Below are 22534 nucleotides of genomic sequence, written 5' to 3' on the forward strand. Positions count from 1 at the left end.
TGCATAATTTACCAGCCTGTAAGAGAGGCAATTCAACTGAAGTTTGCTCTTGCTCTTGGGAGGATTTCTGACAGAGAAAGAGCAGAGACTTGCCCTCCTGCATTCAGCAGAAGAGATCCGCAACCTCTAAGGAGAAGCTAACACAGCAGAACTTCCATGCATCAGGAGCCCATGAACTCCGGGCTAAGAAACACTACTCTCAAACCCCTGACCAAAAACGGCAGCCAGAGCCAAAAGATTGAGAAGCATTAACTGTGATTATCCTTCTCAGACTGGTTTCAACAAACAGCAAGACCCAAGAAGTCCTTCTCTCTCCGGCAGGTATGACACCCCCAGCAGAAGAGGACAAGCACAGGAATCTGCTGTTACATGAGTCCCTCCTGATGGGAACAGGATGCCAACCAAGCATACTCTAGATTTTTTGCTAAAACTCAATGTCAGACTGCCAAAGGTATTAAATAACAAATCTGCTTATTTTCAACCATGACCACAGTTCAGTGCAGCCAAGTGAAAACAGTCCCTTGCAGGTGGACAGCATATAAAGTGCTACACCCAGGCCCTGGAGAGGACACCCTGCCCTTAAYAATGCATATTCCAGCTGTACTGCAACAGTTGCACAGACCCTGTTCCACTTAAAAAATGCTGGCTTTGGTAGACTYACTCGTTTAAAGGTAAAATACGCTATTGGCTCTAACTTCGATTGCAYAACATTGATCTATTCTACCTTCTATTAAAATATAAACTTGGTAGCCATCCATGTTGGATGCAGCAATGAAAACCAACCTGCTGCTACAGACCACAAGCCATTCTAAATGAGAGAAACTGTGAACTGGGCATACCAGTAAGAGTGAAATGAATAAAACTTCCAAAACAGTAATGATATGCACAGTCCTCAAGAATACTTGGTTCAGGTTAGAAGACAAGTATCGTCAAAAGACAGCCTGACTCAAAACCAGCAGAAGAAATTTTAAGACACTCTCTCCCTTTTATGTCAGTGATCTTTACATCACGTCCATAGCTGGAAGTTCACAGCCAATCCATAGGTTTTAAATTCAGGAGGAACAAATACAGTAACTTCTTGAGTAACTTTTAGAGGGGTAGTCTAAAGAGAAAATTTGCTCTCAGCATTTCAGAGCACATCAAAACCAGTGCCAGCTAATCAAGTTGATGGAAACTTCAGTGACCATTGGATGTKCATTTGTAGAGGAGAGAATGGGGAACATCTTCATTTGCAATCCACTTCAAAGTCAAGTTATCTAGAGATTCACAGGAACAAGGAACACAGACAAGAGAGCCTTTTGTAATCTCTTAGTCCTGAAAGGAAGCTCAACAATTAAAGCTAGCATGCAAGCCTTAATGCACCAGAGAGATCTGGCTTTCAGTTTGAATGCTGAGGTTTGGAGGCTCATTGCCAACAGCAGCCACAGAGTCAGCAGCTTGTTTCCAGTTCGTGAACTTCATATTCAAGCTGGATTTTCACTTTGGGAAGAGGTGAAGGGAAATAATTCAAGTTATCATGCCTTTAGGGTCTATGTTTTTTGAATTTCTTTTTTTTTCCACACAGGCTGGCACATGTCACTAGGAGCTAAGCCAACACTAGACACTCGATGTGTCAAAGTGACTCACCACTGATCACTGCTTGTTACTGGAAGCACAGATGTGGAGGAATCTAAGAATGGGAAATGCAAACTTCTTGCATCAAAGGAAGTAAGGGCGGCTAATGCCAGCTGTTCTGCAAATAATTTGGGGGAATTAAGGGAAAGAGTTAGCAGTAGCTAACTGGTGCAAATCTATTTTTTCTGAAAGCACTGCTCCAGCAGGCCAGGTTTCAGAGWTAATGCTGCCAGTTTGAACTGGAACATACTGTTTTTAATACCACATATCTGTCCTTTCTGGTGTTTTGATAAAAGAAAGGGTAATTTCAAACAGAAATCACCAAATGGGAGCTGCACTTTTGACTGATTTTTTCCGATTCATATAACTAATATACAGGGATTAAAAACCCTTCAAAATACATAGCACTTTTCAGGTAATCCTCTAAAACAATCTTTAATTCTTACAACTCTAGAAAATGCTGTCTGTCTTCTTTTTTTTCCTTAAGCATTATTACTTCAACAGAGAAGCCTGATACTGACTTCCCAGTGTTTGCCTAAGGCATTGAGGGAGCTGGTAGAGATGAGTTTATAAGTTAAAACTCACCAATTCCCATGTTTGTATTTAAGCAATCRCAGCACACGACTCTCTCAGTCAATTCATGTCCCTTTCTAACTGCTAACACAGACCAAAGCAGGTGACATTTATACAGAATTACTTGAATGCAAGCAATATTAATACTTGCAATTCTATCTCTGGCCCAGACTAGGTGTTCCCAGAGCTTTACAGATCCCAGTTACCAAAGCTTTACAACATCCCTGTGAAGTACTATTTGCTTTGTAGGGGGGTTGAGTAATGAACCATGTAGTATTCATGGAACATGTTCATATTCACAGATACRCATGTGATGATGCTAGCTATGAATGCCAGGGCATTCCCAGATGTTTCAAATATCCTCCAAGTCTTCAGCCAATGTTCAGTTCAAGAGTCCATTTTGCTCTTGCTTCAATTTGGTTTTCAGTCAGAAATGTTCTCCAAAAGATACACAAAGAAGATGTAAGAAGACTGTGTTCTCAAACAGCCTAGGCTAGACATCCACATAGAGAAATTTTGTAGGGTGAAGAGWCCAGTCACAAGAGACTACTGTTTTGTTCTCTAAACAAATTTTGGGGCTGTGTGCAGTGTAATGTACATACCATTTAACCTTTTAACATTGTTAGTTGAAGGTGCCAATAAACTCAATAAGGGAACATTTGAAATCAGTCTCACCTAACTGTAAAATCGATGCTACCTGTCACAGCACAGTAAAATGCTACAGCTCCAGCTGTACTGTATGGTTGCATGCCCCCCCGTACACGAAAACACACCCAGTGGTCTTTACGATACTGCAGTCCTGTTAAAACAATTTTCATTAAATGCCTCAAAAAGCTAAAGAGAATGCTATCTGAAAACACAGAGATAGCATTTAAACCACAAAGCACTTGGATCTCAGATGGATTCCCACTGCTATTTGAATTACAGAGACAGGCAGAGGTTCAACATGAGTCGCACAGCACAAGTTGCTATCCATGGAGTAACTTCTCATCCCCAAAGAACTTCTGAACTCAATAAACAAAACAGACTACATGTACTCTAGTGCTCATTCACACTGGAAAACTGAGGCAGAGAGCACTCATCAGACATCCTCTTAGAGCCGGTCTAAACTTCCTGTCCCTGCACCATTCTGACCTCTGCATGAATTAGAACTTCCTGCAAAAAGGAAATTATTGCCCAATAATCCAGGATGTAAATCTAAATTGCAGTGGATAATTCCTACTTACTCCCGGAGTGGATACTGCATTGCACAGTGAGAGCATCTTCTTGTGGTTAAGAGGATTGCACTAAACTACATAAAGGTACTCTTTAGTTGCCATTTCACCAGAGGCAGGAGACGCAAACATTGCACACCTATGATAGCTGACAAGGCACAGGCAGTATTAGCACTTCAATATCCAGGTACTTTCTTGGGCACTYGACACTTTTGCTGTTATAAGAGAGCCCTCAAGAGCCATGAAGGAACAGTGAGCTTTCAGAGTAAATATGCACAGAGAAATAAAACTCKAAACCTATTAGATGCTAAAGAGGTTTTTGTTTAAGGGATATATTTGTTCCTTCACAGTCTATCATCTGACCAGGTTCAGCTACATCCAAAAGTTCCAGTGAGGAAAAAAAAACCCAGCAASTGTCAGAAGACAGGACTTTCGAAGCATGTGTGTGAGCGGCAATGGTTTTATGAATTTAACCCATCCAAAGATAAGCAGGTGCCAAGAACTGTTCCAAATAACATGGTATCATGCAGCATCTCACTGTCCCTCTCAGCTCTGATTTTCCAAAGTCTCCACCAAATGTCTATTCCATTCCCTGCAATCCTGAAGAAAAGCCAGGAGGAAGTTCAGTACATATGACAAGCTGTACTCTTAACAGCAGAAAGGGTGTTTTGGCTGTTGACTCCACAGTAAACCCTTTCTTTTCATTAAGGGTTTATCCAAACAGTATTTTACCGGCAGACACAATCTTCTGCTCAGACTCAAGACAGTCATTTACAAGCGTTGTTCACCTGTATCCTTAATTGGCAATCTCATTTGGCTATGGCCTCTTMCCTCTTTCCCACATAAGAAACTCCAGCTCAGGAGAAGAAGTGCTTTAAACTCTGGGTAATTAACTCAGCAGGAGAAAGTCAGAGCTCAAAATCTACCCTTCCCTATCAGAAACTCCTTACCCTGCAGTTAAGGAACATGAAGGTGCTGACAACTCTTAAACACTCCTCCCACAGGAAATTTATTTCTCCCATACTTCTGGGGAATTACTCCTATAGAGTCTCAACATAAAAAATCCTGGGAAACAGTGACACCCACATAYACACCCACCTTCCCAGAGGCAAGCACAGAGACACTGAGGACAGGCGCATGGCTTTGCTGTTGTACTATTCACACAGAGCTTCCAAACTCCTAGAAGAGTTGTGCAGTGAAAACAAGGAGATGCATTTGGGACTAAATTGTTCTGTTCTGGCACAGCAAGTCCAGAAAACTGGACACCTGCGTAACGTGTGCTGGGGGGTATCCAGGGGGTCTCGTCTCTCTGCGGGTACCACAAGCGTCTCCTGCCTTTGAGATCGCCTTGGCTGGCACTTCCTGGTGCTGTGCAGGAGATAACCCACGCCTGAGCTGRTGGCTAGCGAAACAACTTCCCCAGTGGACTAACAGTCCTACGTTACYAGAGATGAAGAAGCAGAGTGCTCAGCCGTGTGGTTTATTCCAGGACATTATTCCCTTAGGGCCCAGGGACGAAGGAGGGAGCTCCGGCGTTACCTGGCTACTGATATATCCCTCAGGGCCAGTTACCTGAGGAGCTGGGCGGGGAGAGAAGGTAAAGGGGAACATAACAACCAATAGGAGAAGGGGTAGGCGGAGAGAGAGAGATCACATCAAATCCAACCAGGACATCAGGATTTACATACTCATGGCAAGAACCATTTCATTCCCAGGGGGCTTATCAAATTATTTCCACCATTGTGTGCTGAATATCTCAGGACTGTCTAACCCTTTAGCATTTTCTGGGGTGGTTTCATCTACTACACCACCTGCGCTTCTCTCTGAGCTCTGCCACTGACTGCACACCCCAGTGCTAAGTGACTGAACCCCAGTAGCCCAATCTGAAAAGGAGGTGCCTTGCTGGAGAGGCACAGTTCTGAGATCCCTAGTGTCTTTAACTCTCCATGACTTCCATCTGCTTTGAGCTCTTAGAACCCCTGAAATGCACAACCAGACATCCACAAAYAGAGACCGGACCTCATTAGCCTGCAGGAAAAGCCATGTCCTCTGCTGTTCTACACAACTAGCATACAACCATATACATTTTAGTCTAGCTCTCTTTATTAATGCAACGTGGGGATGTTGCATATGGGCCCTAAGCTCTCTCTCAGTTTCATTTTATCCTTCCCTAAAATGGAAATAAATAATACYCACAAAGCACGGCAAAGCACTTTGTAATCCCCAAATGAAGGATTCTGGAGGTGTGAAGTATTCATAAGATGTATTTATTTTCAAACTGAAAAAAAAAGCTGGTTGCTGTGTTTCCTGGCTCTATTTAGACCTCTCTGCTGTGCACATCCGAAGCAYACATTAGGGAAAGAAACGCTGTGATAATGGACTCCAAATCCCACAATCTATTTGTTCTTGTAATTAAAGAAATATTTACTCAGGAAGCAGGTTTACACAGGATGAATAGTTTCTAAGAACAAATATTATTTAATTATGTGTAAGTGCAAGAAGCACACTACATATTAAGTAGATTAATTTATGCTCACTAAAAATACAGATAAATTGGTGATTGGCTATTAATTTTCYATGTTAGAGAAAAGAAAGGGTAAGAAAGTGTTCACAGAGTTGTCTGCTTCAGAAACGTATTTGAGTGTGATACGTACTTTTTCAGAAAGAACCAAAATAAATCCTCCATATAAGATAACTTCATTTACTCACCATATTTTATAAATAAATTGTATTCTGAATTGTCAGAATTGTTCATTTAATGACACTGTGGATAACAAAACATTTATTTTTTTAATACTTAGCATAAGTATTCATAACATATCCTTTGATAGAATTTGGCCTTGTTTTATAGGAAAAAGTAAYTTCCCAGAATGGACAGGGACTATTTCAAGGCCCTTTTTCTTTAACATAAAGAATCCATCATATTTCTGGTGTCAAACAAGAAAAAAATATTTTTGGCTGGCGGACTGTCTTTCACTGCCACCCTCTACAAGCTTAGAMAAGGGACTTGACTTCTCTTTGTCTCATCTTCTTCCCTAGTAAAAAATCAATTTGTTCACTTAAGAATCAKAAAGGACAATGCAATGGGTGTGTTATATTACAGCTGGATAAGGCACAAAGTAACAATCATGACTTTTTCATAAATTCTTCCTGTCCCCTGCATGTACTAAACATAGTGGAGCAAGACAGTTCTAATTGATTCTTGTCTTTGTTCTTATGGCTGCCTTTCATTTTTTGCACAAGCTTCCTCTCTTTTCAACATCCTTAAAAACCAAGAAGAATTTACAGGCATCCCACCACAGTTTGATGTGTGGTTACCACCTGGTTTTATCCCAACCAGAAAGATGGCTTTTAACATTTGCTCCTGCGTTTGCCAGTAAGCAGAAGACTTCAATTCTCAGAGACACAGATGAAATGGAATATCTTGATGAAATGGAATATCACTAGCCTTGTGCATGAAAATTCAGAAATTAATATATTTTAAGGGCATTTCCATGGTTTAGCTACTACTGAGTTCAGCTGAGCATGTGTTCAGCTTAATGGTGAAGGTTTGGTTGGTGCTGTTTGAGCTGGGGGAGTGAACCAGACAATGTATTATGGTCTGTTCTATGAAAGTCTGGCCGCTAATGTATTAAATTAGTGACTGATTTTATCAGATGTAGCTCAGTATTTCATTTTAACTTTTAAATMTTAGCCTTTAAAAATACCAAACAGAAATTTAGAAGGATATGGGAGAAAGGAAACACAACCTTTGAACCCCTCTGTGAAACAGAGGGGCCAGCAAAATAAAAGGAGCTTTGTCGTATTTTGGAAATTAAGAGCAGACCATTTCTATCAAATAACTGCTGTTGTAGCTGAAACAACACAGATTGCAGACACATTTGTAGCTTTCTGTTTTACAGAGAAGTAGAAATTTTTGGTGAAAGATCTTCCTACATCAATCTGCTTTGAAGTGCTTCCTACAATCATGATAATCTGTTCCAGAAACTGGTCATAATAGAAAACACCATTTGAAAGCAGTCTACAAAGCACATTTCTAAAAAAGCTTTCAGTTACACCTTAATTGTAAATATGCCACCGAGACACTCATTTCTTCACTGGGGAGAGTTGGCTGTGGTAAGCACACATTTTTCCTGATCTTCTGCCTTCTAATCATGTCTATCAAGTCTTTGTATCTGACAGACATGTTAGCTCTGCTATTCAAAACAAATAAGAGATGCCTAAATTATACTGCTGCRTTTCAAAGTGGCACTGTCAGGTTGAAAACCTGGGGCTAATCCTGTAGCCCTGACTCAGGTAGTATGCCAGTTTCAAAATCAAATATTCCTTAGATAAGAACAGCAAAATGTGAACTTTTTGGGGTTCTTTTTTAACTGAAAAATYCAATTTTAACTTACATAAATTGAACACTTCCTACTCATGTCCTTTGTTGAAGGATCAGGCTCTTGTCTCTTCCACAACTGTCTTAGACCATTACAACTACATATATCAGATTATTTCCAATTCTTTATACTATTAATTTAAACCCCCGTTGTCTATCAGGTAAAAGTCTGCCATGTAAATAGTCCCACTGGCTCAAGGCTGTTGTGATAACTTCACTGAAGCACTTCAGTAGCTCATTTGGTCTATTTGTGGAAAAAGTCTTACTCAACTGAAGTAAAGTCTTCAGAGGTTTTCCCCCTTGTTCAGTTGAATCAGCTTGGGAAAGGGGAAAAAAAGCAAGTCTCATTATTTTACTTCTGTTTCTTATCAATTATTTCTCCATCTTATGCTCAAAAATGTGGAAGGTTAAAATTCAGCAGAAATAGAGATCATGTTGTTTTAGATTTTGTTTTAATTAAAACTGAAAATGCTTCTCTAGGTGCTGGGTTTTGCAACAGCATAATTTTGCAGACCTCATTTTGGAGAGTGCCTCTGGACCAATACCATCCCTATGCAATCCAGCTCCATAGGTACAAACTTGTCTTTGATTTTTTTGGGCTCGCATTACAGACCTCAGTCAAGCACAACCGCAGCTCTTCACTGAGGCTGCACTTGCCTATCTGGCAGTAGAATTGGGCTCTTGAACTTTTCATGGACATCCAAGCCCTCTGAGAGCTTTGTAAATGGATAGCAGGGTAGGCTGCCAGAAAACAAAGAGTTTTCATTAAATGATAACATCTTTCCAAACTAAAAACAGAACGTGTATTACTTATGAGAAGATTCTAGTCCTCTCAAACCACAAGTATCACAGTTAAGGTTAGTGCAGCTGAACCCTATACTAGTATAACTTTGGGAAATAATTTAACCGTTTGCCTTGTTTAGCAATCAAGAACTCATGCTGGTAAACTCCTATCCACAGGTCATTTTACTGAAATTAGTAGCACATTCATGAATTTGTACAGATTGCAAAAGTAAGTTTGATTCTGCAGGCTCAGATTCTACACTTGCAAGAATGGAATGTCTTCCTCACCATAAATTCTACCTGGACTCTGCCCTCAGTCAGTTTAAACCATCTCTTTTCTCATTGCCTGCCTTGCAGTGCTCCTGAACAAGAATCTGGTTATGCCCAGGCAAAGTGCAGACAGATGTTTTGACTTTTCCCTGCAGAGTTTCCCTGATACAACACTGCTGTGATTTACAAGCAGTGCTGCTGCTGCAGTCCCTACCCTGCTCCCAGCCATCCTCCTGTGCCAGTAAAAACYTGCTGTTGCCTTTTACCTCTGCAGCTACTCCTGTTCTTCAACAGACATGTAACACACTAAGCTCCTCATGCCAAGAGCTTCCTGTATCACTGTCCTTCTCTTCTGCCTTCCTACTTTACAGTCCTTATCTCCTGCTATCTGCTCAGTTTTGTTCTACAACCTCTGCTGTTCCATTTCTCCCAAACCTTCATAGCTGTCAGTACTACTGTCTTCTTTGGCCAGTAGCATCCTTAGAAAGTTCAGAGAAAAGCCATCAAGCAGTAAGGATTGAAAAAACATTGGAAAATCCAGTATCATATTGAACTATCACAGAAAAATTAAGATATTACTTGACTGCAGTTCACGAGTACTTCCACAGCAAGAAAATGTGATGCTCTCCTCTTTGGATAAGGGCACAACAGGATCAAGAACCTAGCAGCTAAGAGGCAACATCATCGCAAAGGTTGCTGAATTTTAAACACTTAACCAAGAATTGCAGTATGTTCTCTTCCTTCATAAATATTTAATTCAAAATTGGAGGTTTGTTTAGAATAGTCGACCAACTTGAACATGAATCAACTCAGGGAAGTTCTGTGCCTTCAGGGAAGGSAGATAACAATGACAGTAAGCAACTTTCTGGAGTCCATCACCRTGGGAGGAGGGACACGATGGGGAAGAATCCCAGGAATCAAAAGTCGAATGCAAACTAAAGGGTAAAATGCTGAAAACCCTGTTCACATGTGCTCTCTCACACAGAAGTCAATGAACTCCAAACTAAAGACCAAATGACCAAAGACTGCTGGCCCAAAGCACATCATCCTCAAATCTGCCCATGAGTTTTCAATGTAAAATTAAATTTTGACTTGTCAGCTTTGATGTGCTTTGTTTTGATGAAACCAGGAATGAAATACAGCACTGGCAGTAATCTTATCCAGTCATCTTAACTAATTTAGCATTTTGGATGCCTTAGCTTATGAACTCTGCAGAGAAAATTCTGGCAAAAAAGGATGGCATTGTAACTTCAGCCTTCTTAAAATTAACTCACGCCAGCTATTCTCAGTAGTACAATCATTATCTGTGAAACTGTGCTCAAATGAACAATCAATAAATAAATATGAAGAAGAAATTTAGGGGAAAAATGAAGTGCAATTAGCATTCCAGAAGTATAATAAACTCATAATTCTCTGAGGCAAAACAGTGAAGCCTGGATTTGCAAAGCTACCAYGGACAAGGAGGTGTGCAAAACTCATTCCCAATATAAACTGGTTTAATATTTCAAAGACTCATTAGAGGGAACACATAGCATTAGAAAATCCTATTTTGTATTCCTGATGTACACTCCTAGACAAATACATAAAATATCTAGTAAACTACTCTCCTGGGAACAATTTCTGATGGTTAAGGGGGGGAAATGTTAAATTTTAAAGATGTTAATCACTTGTTTTTGTTTTATTTCAACCTGTATAGATGCATGTCTGGAATGCATACAAAAATGCAAAATACAGGAATAATCCCTAGTCCATCTTAAAAATGTTGGGACCAATAGTGCACATGCAATCAGGGTACTTATTTTTTCAAACTGTAGTCTCACTAACTTAAACTGAACTGTTTAGATGAGTAAAGGATTTACATGATCAAATTAGCTACTGGCAATGTCTGGCATGGAAATAAATAGTCTTATAAGGCACAAGTAGGGCTTTGATGCAGGAAAGCAATGAGATAAAATATTTCATTCATAATATTTAACTGCACATATAGAATAAAGTATGTGAGTAAGTGTTTTCAGGGCTTGCCTCTGCCACTAACACACTCTATGACCTTGAGCAAGTCACATAAGACCAGCTTTTCACAGACCTCACAGTTTAATTTGTACAGATTTCAGTCACTGGMAACCCTACCTGGAGCCCATCTGCATCATTATTCATGATATCTTTAACAGATGAGCACAAAAYTCTCCAGGCCGCAGTCCTTTTATACTTCGCTTTCTTTCCCTGATGATTATTACTTCTGACTGCTGAGCRCAGATGTTAAAATGGAAATAAAGGTAAGTTGTACTATTATATCACTTGATTATCCTCACAAAGCAGGAACTGTGAAATTTTTCGTATTATGTGTTACTTCACCTCGTCCTTCGTCAGTATTGGAACAGCACATGGTTGCAGTGCATATTCCTATTTTGCTCATGTTGAGTAAGCGTGTATCTTTTTCCTACCGCAAGCCACTAATGATATTCTTCCCACTGTTGTCTTTTATTTTAAGTAGGTGGTTACAAGCTGYAATTACAACAAAAAGCTAAGCTCTCTTAGACTGGAGGAGCATATTGGACACAGACAGAAACAGAGTTTCAGCTTTGTGTTTCTAATGAAAATGCCCCTCATATGTGGAGTGGACCCCAAAAATGTCAGAGAGTGAAAAATTAAGTGTTTTATAAATACAGACTGATTGCCCTGTCCAAACTATGTGTTTGAAAATCTCATTCTGGCAGACAATCATCTTCAATCAGGAAGGGAGAGCAGAGAAAGAAACATGAGGCAAGGCAGGGGGATCTGTAATCACTCTAACAAACTTTTGAGACCTAGCCAATTTTTCCTTCCATTTGATATATATACAGGCTCCAAAAAGCATCTTTCTGCATTCTTGAATTTACTATATTATCCTGTTGTACTGAGTTATCTAGAGTGAACTTACTACCCTTTCCTTTCCTGTCTTATTTTTTTTCCCTAATCATTGATGTGCTGTAAATCAGCACCATAGGAGATAAATAAGCAACCTTTAGCTGAAACAGCAGGCTAAACAACTTCCACGTGGCCAAGCAACACAGCAAAGCAATTAAACCTGCCCAACAGGCCATCCTTAAACTCCTCTTCCCTTTAAGAGGCTGGCCCCAAAGTATTCCCAGATTTAGTTCCTAATCCTTCCACTGAGTTGAGCAGATGGTTCCACAGCACCCACTCAAAATCTCTTTGAAGTTACTGAGTCCACACAGCTGGGTAAGCTTGCTGTCCCCGATTCTGCTGTAAGAATGAGGATGTGGCCAAGGTCTCATGGAAGTTTGTTTCCTGCCTTTCAAGAAGAGAGGCAGGATCTTCTCCTTTCCCACAAAACTAGTCATAACTATCACAGCCATATTTTGAAACTGCCAACTTGATCTCTGAGTCAAGACACTTTCATACCACATAAGAAATTTTCATTCTGTTATCCTTTCAAATAAAATTGAAGYTATTTTTTCATTTTCACTCTACATCAGTAACCTGCACAAGGTTTGCACAAGGTTTGCACTTGAAATGAAAAATACTGCTTTTAAAATGACAAGCACTGAAAACAGGACATTTGTTACCACTAAAAAAAAAAAGCTCTCTCTTTCTATGGAGAAGCGTAATTCATTCACTGATACATGCACCCACATTTTCTCCAGGGAATTTCACAAATTCACATGCACTCCCAGCACTAAATTTTGCATTTCCATCTAGGCATTAGCTATAAAAGATGTGTAAAATCTTATGTAGTCAGACAGAAGCTGTTCCCTATTGGCGACATAATAAGCACCTTAGGTAGCTCCAGGGTACAAAATTATTCCAAAAGGGGTGTGGAAAAAATTACACTGCATAAATTGATTCCAGATCCACCTGTTCCAGGTGCCAGCAAATATATTTTGTTAAAGCCATCTGCTTGTCTTAAAATCTAACAGTTTTTGAAGACTATACCACAAACGATCTGCAAAACATACAAACTTCAGAAGCCACAAACCCTTAAACTGCAAATGGCTTATAGATCATCTATGCAGGAYTTAGCTGGGCTGTTCTGCAGGACTGCAGGTGGCATCTCTGCCTAACACYTGAGAGCATGTGGCATCAGGGTATATCCTCCATAGCACAGGGGGCAGAGGACTACTGAAGGATCTATTTGGCATCACCAGATCCTCACGTGATATTCCCAGTTACGGAATGGGTTTGCCTCACAGGTCTCAGGTTATGATGAAGCTTCAGAATGCAGCACAATATTTGGCATAAATAAAACTGGATAACTCTGGCTTTTCTGTGCAGGTTGCTATGCCCCAGCTGGGCATGCATTGCTGCACCATGGATAAAGTCAAATCTTTGAAACTAGCACTCTGCAATTTATTTGATTTCCAGCAACAGCGTAATAGGGAGTATGTTATCTAGACTAACAAGCCCATAAGCATTTYGCCTGCTCAACAAAGCCACGGAGGTCAGACACTGCTGCAGTTTGTGTTTATCAGGGTCTGGTCATGCCGGGTGCTGTTTCCCGGAGACACATTAACAACAATGAAGAACATGCAGCACCTTGTAAGATCAAGCTCCTTCACAGCAGTTTCTGGGAAGAAAATATTCTGTGCTTTCTCCATAAATGACCCATTTTTGAACACCAGTGAAATTACACATATTATTTATTAAGTCCAAAGGTGTTCACAATTGATTTGGGGATTAAAACTACTTATCAACATGTTTACTTATTGTCTCATTTAGAGCTCAGTAAAAAGTAAATAAAGACACACCAGTCCTTAACCAGCATAGTGCTTCGGTTTATATTTGGTTTAATTACAAGCACATGAATAGTCCTGCCACAAATTCAGTCATACTTTGTAACTTGGTAACATCCTTCACATGCAAATTACCTCCCAGAATTATTACATTTGGAAACAAAACAAACCTGCTTGGTTTGTAGACACATTTGGTAACAGTAATACTTCTGAAGCATTACTACTCATATACTCATCTTCAGAAAATCACCTTGAGTTATTTTTTGTGGACCTTAAAAAAATTGTGCTTTATATGAGTTCTGAAGCAGAGGTAACTTTGCGAGTCGCGGCACTGTAGTCAAGGAGACCCTGCGTGCTGAAAGTCACAGTTGTGCTGTTGGAGCTCTGCTGCACTCTGCTCACATGGTTTGAGCCTGGAGTAAGAAATAACTGCTGTCATGCAGTATTTTTTTTTTTTTTTTTTTGGACAACAATGAGAACAACAGTGAAATAAATACTGAGGTTAACTGTGCTTGAAGAATAACCTCCAGCAAGCAAAGTGCTGTCTATACAAGTTGCAGGCTTGCAACTCAGCTCCCACTGAAATTAATGAAAATCGCCACCATGGACAGAGATGGGATGAGTCCTGATACTGGGCACACTGGACAAGTCAGCAGTCTAAAATCAAGAGAAACAATCCCTACCATAAAACTATCTGACATGCTGCCTTGAGTGAGCTTACTTTTGTTTCCTTAAGTAACAGCACCATAACAAAGAGCTGTTGACTTGATCCTCAGAAGCAACAAYGCTTGGACACAGCCCATTTCAAGGTGCAGCAGGCAGAGTGCAGTACTCTCTCGGATTACATCACAAGGATCCAACCCAAAAGAGCGGCAGTTCACCTCCACAGCATTCAGTCTATAAAAGGTAAGTCCATCACTTAAGACTGACTTCATGATCTCAGTGTGATTTGGTACTTGCACACCTGCTAGACASAGAGTACCAATGAATTTTACACCTAGAGAACCATTCTTGACTGCGTCCACTACTATGTGCAGGTACTTAAATTTCCCTTTTTCAGTTTTACACCAGAAATGATCTGCAGCAAGGCAAATCCAGTTGAAAACTTCACACTGGACTGCCCCTAAACTCTGAATCTCGGCACTACCCCAGCAGTGGAACAACTTCACATTATAACGACCGACTCTCTATTCCTCAGCCAAGTCCCCTCACTTGGGGCCAGTCTGCCCCTAATGCTGCAGCTCCTGTCATGAAGGCAGTGTGCAACACTTAGATGTGACAAAGCTGGAGTTCAGTGCATAGGTTTCAAATGACAGATGCTCAGTAAAATTGCCCATGGYTCTCAGTAAAAAAATAACTGAAATGCTAGTATAATAATCCAAGCATATAGATAAATGAAAGGTGAAAAGGCTTTTAAATGCATTCTAAAMCTAATATTTTATGAAATGGATCAATGTATTTCTCTAGGCTAGAAACAAATGAGTTCTCAAAGAAAGTTAAATTTAGAGAAGAAAATGTTTGGTTTTCTTACTACGGAAAACATGGGATGACAATTCCTTGGAGGGCATTTATAYCAACAATCCAAAGCTAGGGCTTCATCAAGCTCTCCCTAAAATCAGCACAGTAAAAACATGGTAAGGTTACTTCTGTCAGCCTACTAAATRTTAACAAAACTAGCTTTGCAATTGTACAGCATTGTCCTTAATTTCCTATCTTTCATCAGCATATGGAAGTGATGTAACCACAAAGTAAAACAATTACAGCTTTGATGCTGCACGTTTTAGACAGTCAATGAATCTCTCTGATGTCTTTACAAGGAATCACCTGAATATGGGCTACCGGATAACACCCCAAATTGCCAGCTCCTAGTTGATAGAGCACGCACCAGCGCTCGAGACAGGGAGGCGGCAGCGGCGCATCGCTCCCTGGCACTGTTGGATACTGCCCCCTTTTGCCGAACAGCAAGGCAACAGCCCCGGCTGCACACTGAAACTTTGCCCGGCATCTATTTGTTTTCAGGAAAATAATATTCGTGCAGATGGTCTTATTTAACCCTAGTAAGTCTGTTCACATGCTTATTCATTCTGACTAAAATAGAAATCTATTGTTCGAGCTATGTTTAATATCACAAAGTGAGCCTGCTCTCCAGGAACTTTCCCTCTAACAGGGCCCTACCGTACCTCAGCCCAAGTCAAGCAGGACTTTTACAACTGCTGACAAGGTAAAAGGAGTTTATCTTCTGGGGGTATAGTCTGTGGTATATAGTTTATAGTCTGGTCAGCTGTCAGCCTGGAGAATAAAGGGCAATCACAACGGACAACCAAAACCACTTCGTCTGGGAACTTGTTTCATCTTACTGCAAAGCAACTAAAATTCCATGGCACCACTTGTATTGAATTTCTGTTGGGCTATCCACATTCCTGCTGAACGCATCCCCATGCCATTTTTTTCCAGTCAATGTGAACTGATCAAGGCCAGCTTGCTCAAAGTCATTTTCTACGCAGAACCTCATCCCCCGCATCTCTCTGTTCAAGCCTTTTGTCCTCTGGGGTTGTGCTTTTTCACTTGCTGGAGTTTGCACATTTTCTCCTCCCTGGTTGCCCCAGCTTTTTGTAGGAAGGGAGGGAGGTCACAGAGGGCAGCCAYTGCCAATTCCATCAGCATAACAGACTGGGGGGATGAACAAAGCAAATATCTAGATTCTGAAGGGTGGRATCTCGCTCTCCCCAACAACTTCAGGATTAGCATGTTCCTGGCAGAGGAGGACAAAAACTTGGCCTCTTTAAGGAAAGAAAGCAAGATAGAGAGAAAAACAGGACAATTTGTCTCTAGTTCACTGAAAATGCAAGAGGCATAACATAAATCACAGAGATTCCCTATTATTGCCTGCCTAGTGCAGAGTCTAATTATCATCCAATCCAATCTGAGCAGAAAAGTTTTAGAGCAAAAGGAGAAAAAATTAAAGATATGGATGATTCAAGTGAYTGTTTAAAAATTAAATCGCTCTTTAAAATCTGGTTAAGTATCCACAGAATTTTTCTTACCCATTGCCACTTTCTCTGCAGTTATGACCAGTTTTCTCCCTTGGGTGCTAACAAATCAGATCTATAATCAACAGAGTACTTTTCTGTATGAGTAGTTTGTTACAGCAACCCTCACTCCTCCTACTTGCCTTCACTCACCTGGGATCTCTACTGATTTCAAGCAGCAGTAAGAATCAAAGCCCATTATAACTTCTAGCTTAGTTGGTTTCTATTTTGTTCACAGTGCAGTCAGCTTGGGGTCTYAGCCTACCACTGAACCCATCCAGAKGCAAAGACATCAAACATCTTGCAGCTCAGACTATAATTTAGGAAAAGAAGTATTTTCTATAATGAGAGGGAACACTTGCACAACAAAAAATGAAACTTTACTATGAACCCAAACCAATATATCCATACATAAATAGTTTGAAAAAAAAAAAAAGGGAAAAAAATAAACGTAAACCCCAACCAAAAATAGACAAATAAATTAGGGGGGAAAAAAAAAACCCCCAAAAAAACCCCAAAACAAACTATAAAACAGGACCTGTCATCTACCATGTCTTTTTTAAGGATAGGAAATTATCTAAGAGTCTAAACTGAGCCAACAGAGGASAGTGAACCTTTAGAACACAGATACTCCTCGATACTTATGCTCCATCTAAAAGCCCGTGAAGAGACAGGTTCAGGACCGACTTGGCAAGCACACCTTTTGTTTGTTTCCTCTGAGGCGTAACAGTAAGTGTGCTCCTGGGAARCCCCAGGGAGCAGATGGTAATGCTGGAAAATACAGGTCGCCAGCTTTGGTGTGGATATTAGAGCTGGATGGACAAAGGTTGGAAATCTTACCCCCCCATACACTCCCTGTAAGTTTCTAACAATGCGCGAAGCTAAGGAGCTGCACAAGGCTCTCTGCTTCCCTCTTCCTCTCCCCTTCGCTTTTGATCTCCATCAGGACGTGAGCTGAAATTTAATGGGCCACCCCTACCACAAAGACAAATTACCATCTGAAAAACAAAAATCATTAATATCCCTTCGTCTAGGCTATCCAGCTTCCCAYCACTGCACCCCTTTGCTTTCTGCACAGCCCCACTTAGCGGGTTTAGGAAGAGCTGGGAAGGTGGCGGGGAGAGAAAGAGGAAAAAAGCACCTCCACTGCCACCTCCGAGCTAGCGTGGTCTCCAGCGCTGCCGGAGTGCGAACACAGCGAAAAAAAAAAAAAAAAAAGAAAACCCTTGGGTTGTCCGGCGGACAGGGGGCCGGCGAAACCAGCGCCGGGCACAAACACACCCCCACGTCCCGCAGTTTGCCCCAGGCCCCCCATCACCGGGCGCTCCGCCGGGGGCGGAGGAGACGCACAGGAGCCCCTGGGGCTCCCACCTCCCCGGATCCCCTTCCCAGCGCCGCCCGCTCGCCCCGACCCCGCCAAGTTGGGAAGTTTGCGCGCCCCCCGGCCCGTCCCGCCGCCCGCCCCCCGGGCCGCCGCCGCGCTGCGCTTACGGGGTGGCCGCCGGGCTCCCGGTGCGGGGCTCACCGGCACATCGCGCTCCGGCTGCCGCAGGAGTRGGGGCAGCCGCGGAGCGGCTGGGCTCGGCTCGGCGGGGCTGGGCTCGGTTGGGCTCGGCGCGGCTGGGCTCGGCTCGGGGCGAACAGGGGAGCGGAGCGGCGGCTCTCCCCAGCCCGGCGCTCAGGGAGTGCCGCCTCGGGCCATGCAAGCGGCGGCGGGCAGCGTCCCCGCGGCGCGGCCGGAGTTGGGACCGAAGTCCTCCCGRGCGCTCCGCTGTCTCTTCCAGGCGGCTCCTATCAGCACGGCTTCAACTCTTTCCATCGGAGACGGAGGGGAGGAGGAGAAGGAGGCGGAGGAGGAGGAGGTAGGGAAGGAGGAGGGAGCTAGGGGCTGGCAGCCCCAACTCGCACTGATGTCAACTAATATATTCAAAGTTCAACAGGGCATTTCTCTAGCAAGCGAATCGTCCTCGCCGCCCTCCCCGCTGGTCGCAGCCAGCCTCCCTGGGCCGGTGGGGGGTCCCGCGGAGCACAGCGGCGCTTCCCAGCCGGACTCTGCAGAGGGGGGTCGGTGGGGCTGGCCCGGAGGGGAGGGGGTCGAGGATGGGGGATGGCACACTTTTCAGGCCGGCAGGTTCAAGTGCTGACGGCGTGGGGAGRGTTGAGGGTGCAGGAGAGGTGCCAGACAAGAGCGAAAATAGTACACCGAGCGGTGGAGCGATGTTTGTGTTTAAATCCAGCCTCTTCCCTCCCTGCTGGAAGGGGCAGGGCTGGCTGGCGGCGTTGCTGTGTGGCTGTGATGGGAGAGGGGCGCAGGGAAGCGGCTGCAGTGGGGCTCGGAGTGGCGCCGCGGGGCTCCGGGCTGTCGTGCAGACCCCGCGGCAGCGGCCGCCCCGACACGCTGCCCGGCCAGGTTTGCACCAAACCCGGAGCGGAGCGCGATCCCCTGCCCGTGACTGAGCCCCTTACWCGGGCCCGGGGTTGTGGCCGCGTCTCCCCGTCGCGATGTCCCCTTGTTCGCCGGGGGCTAATGGGGTCGTCATGAACCCGGGCAGGGTAGCGGCAATTTGCTCACGCCGAAGCGCAGACAGCAGCGGAAAATCCGCGACTCGGAGCGTACGCGGCGCGGAGCGCACGGGAGAAGCAGCGCTGTCCCTCCGCGGCCCCGCCAGTGCCTGAAGGCCGCCCGCGGGGAATYGCTGCGAGGCCGGGGGAAGCTGCATCAAACGTGGTTTCGGGAAGGCTGATGTGCCTCGCTGTCCCCGCGGTGTTGCACAGCGCCTGAACGCYGTTAGCGGCAACCGGCAGAAAGCCACAGGATGGACCCTGCTGATGGACAAGCAGCCCGGCAGTCAAAGGATAAAAACATCTGGGCTGGTCTAGTGACATTTWAAAATCTCCAGATAAGAGCTTCAGTTATTTATCATCTGAATCCCCAGATAGAATGGCCTGCACTGATGCCGTTGCATATGTATGTGTGCATACGTAATGAGGCTGGTTTTTTTTCCTTCTGCAAACTGATCCTGTCATTCATGTTGACAGTATGTTATAGCTATATAAAAACAGTGCAATTGTATGATGGCTCATCAATGCTATGACAGCCAATTGTGGTGGCAGTGGGTGTGCTCCCAATTCGTGTCTCAGAGAAGTAAAAGCATAGAGCCCCTGAGATGATCATTATACAACATGTAATTGTTTGCCTGTTCAGAATTTCTCAGTTCTTTCTTAATCAAGGAACTATATCACTGTGTCTGCTCATGCATTATGTGCTACCTTGAATGAAACAGTCAATACATTACATGCATAAAAATATATCTGCTTTCTATTTTAAAGCTCACCCTGGAACGCATAGGACAGGTAAAGGATACAAAACAATTGCAATGTAGCTATGCATTCTGCTCAAAACTCAAAACTCTGGAGGAAGGCTTGAGTCAGGCAAAGTCTAAAAGGTGCTGAGGAAACTGCCCTATGCACAGTGGCATTGCATCTGTGCATCTTTTTTCTTCCCCATGTTTCCTAAAACTGAAAACACCCCTACCCTCTAGCTGAGTTTTCTTGTGATAGTATCTTCTTAGAGTATTATCTTAATTTACATGTGAATAGTAAATAACTGTTTCTCTATTTCCCAATATAGAGGATTATATCTTTCAATATAGTGAATTGAATTTTAAATAATGATATATAACAGCCTTCTACAGCCACAGGAAGGTTGTGCTCTGTGCTGGGACAGTATTTGCCCTCTTTTTCAGTTTTACTGTAGAGCRAGTAATTTGATGATCCAAGCCGCAGGGATAGAACACCTCACCAAATGCCACAATGGCATGTGTAATTTCCAGAATGCAGCTCAATCCTTCTTTCTCCTCAGACCTCCAGATGAAGCACTGAACATTGAACAATAAGTAGCAAAAGACCACATARACAAATGTCTGTTAACATTTAAAGATATAATGGATAGTACTTTTCTATTAAAGAAAAGATTGTTTGTATTAAAATCTTTTAACATTTCCCTGCTACTATATTGCTTTTTTCCCGCAAAAAAAGAGCATGTCATGTGTGTGTATACATTGCTCAAAGACTCACTAATAAAATGTGCACATAAATAAAAGTTTTGTAATATTTCCATGGACAGTCAGGTCCTGACACCTTAAGGCCTTTACACAGCATGGTATCTGGGAAATCACTGGCCAGACGGGGAAACYACTCAATTCCTTTTAGTAAAGGGCTTGTGACACAAGGCAGTTACAATTCTATGAAAAAGAGAGAAATGTCATGGGAAAAGTCAGGGTATTGCATGTGAAGTGATCTGTATCAAACAATTTGTTTCCCGTCTCCAAAGGCGAGGATGTACCGGATTCCTGTTCTGGGCTTGGCGGAGGCCGAGGTCACGGCAAAACTTATCACAGTTGCTCACAGATGTGTTGAACTGTAACCCAGTCCAGAGTCACCGCCGCTGGAGAAACGCCCTTTCCGCAGGGGGGAGAGCCGCGGCCGTTTGWGGCTGAGGCGGTGCGGGGCGCTCGGCACGGCTGTCACCGCTAGGTGCTGCTGGTGCCTCCCGGTGAGCCGGCCCCGCTCYCGCCGCTCCCCGGCACGGAGCCGCAGCACCGCGGGGGCACCCCGTCAGCCGGGGCCTGCACCCCGGGTGGGCTCCGGTAGCATTCGTGTGAGCAGCCTGTCTGGACAGCCAGGGCAGCGGCGGATCTGGCACAGACATTCCCGGGAAGTGGCGGGAAAGAGAACACTGTAAGAGAGAAGGGGCTCTCACTGCCTGTAGGGAAAAGAGGCCGCCTTTGCTGCCTTCAAACTCAGCGGTGCAGAGCACGGAGACGGACGGGGAAGAGAGAGCGGAAATGCTTCAGGGAAGAGGAACAGRACTCAGAGGGATGAGAGCTTTTTGGGCTGTGGGGTAGAAGGAGGCAGGATAACAGGTACTGCTGGGCTCTGGTGGGGATGAGGATCTGGAAGTGTAGAACAGAGCTCTCTGGGGAAAAAAGAGACGAAACCCAGGCTTTTACTGAGTCGGGTCATCCAAAAACAGTGCCCCAAGTTGCAGGTAGCRTGGTATTTTTGCATGTGTTAGCCTGCATTTGCACACAAGGCAGTCTCTTTATGACTCAACTGTCTTGCAAAGACTGGCTTGAGCTTAGGCTGTTTTGGGCATTCAGATAAGTTTTCCTGGTAGATGTTTTTAGAGGGTGATCTAGAGGAAAATCAACCCTAGCCTCATTGTCTGGAGGCTAGGCAACAACATTGACCCACACTCGATCCTGGACCATGATTTCACACTAGTGGCAGTCTCATTAGAAAATTATTTCTGCTATAGATGGCTAGACCATTTCATACAGACTGAAAGTGCATATGTCAGTGGCAAAAAATTTAAATTATGCAGGATTTCAGAACTGGACGCATATGTTCAGACAATCACTACACTGGTCTACTGCAAGTTTTTATTTTCCTGCAGCACTGCAAGGGCAGAGCAGAGTTGCCATGAAAAAAAAAAACCAGACAGAATATATGCAGTGGACTATCTTTAGGCTGGTTCAAATGACTGACCTYGAGTGGAGCCCAAACTGCCCTTCTAGATGGTGTCGTTTCCTCAAAAGAGGAAAAATACATTTCTAAAAACAGTATCAGCAAATGCTCAGAAGCAATGGCATGCAGCAATAGCAATTGTAAGCATTATCCTGAATACAGAGATCTAGGTCTGAAGCCAAATGRTAGTTAGCCATAAAATATTTAGGTATATGGCTCTTTTCCTGAATTTAAAATAGATTGCTAAATAGCCATAGTTGTGGCTTCTGGGCTCAGTCTGGTGGTGACAGTAACATTTTAATTTATACTAAAGATAAATTGAATTTAAATCTGTGACACAAACTAAGAGTCAGATGACCTTAAAGCAAGATAATACAAATGAGCTCCCTGGAGAAAAGATGCTGTGATGAA

At 43.2% G+C, this 22534-nt stretch overlaps 1 protein-coding gene across 4 annotated transcripts in view; it reads right to left on the reverse strand.

The window, feature by feature from the left end:
- Positions 1 to 18416, reverse strand: part of SEMA5B (semaphorin 5B) — a 262758-nt gene extending 244342 nt beyond the window's left edge. For 3 of the 4 annotated variants that reach the window (XM_057368567.1, XM_057368565.1, XM_057368568.1), the window contains exon 1: positions 18086 to 18416. The gene's annotated coding sequence lies outside the window, so the exon portion shown is untranslated. The remainder of the gene's footprint in view (positions 1 to 18085) is intronic. The other variant, XM_057368566.1, reaches the window with a different exon arrangement.
- Positions 18417 to 22534: the final 4118 nt, after the last annotated feature.

Source organism: Malurus melanocephalus, unplaced genomic scaffold (genome assembly GCF_030028575.1).
Source record: "Malurus melanocephalus ecotype Western Australia unplaced genomic scaffold, MMel_1.1 scaffold_94, whole genome shotgun sequence".
In the NCBI taxonomy this organism is placed as follows: domain Eukaryota; kingdom Metazoa; phylum Chordata; class Aves; order Passeriformes; family Maluridae; genus Malurus; species Malurus melanocephalus.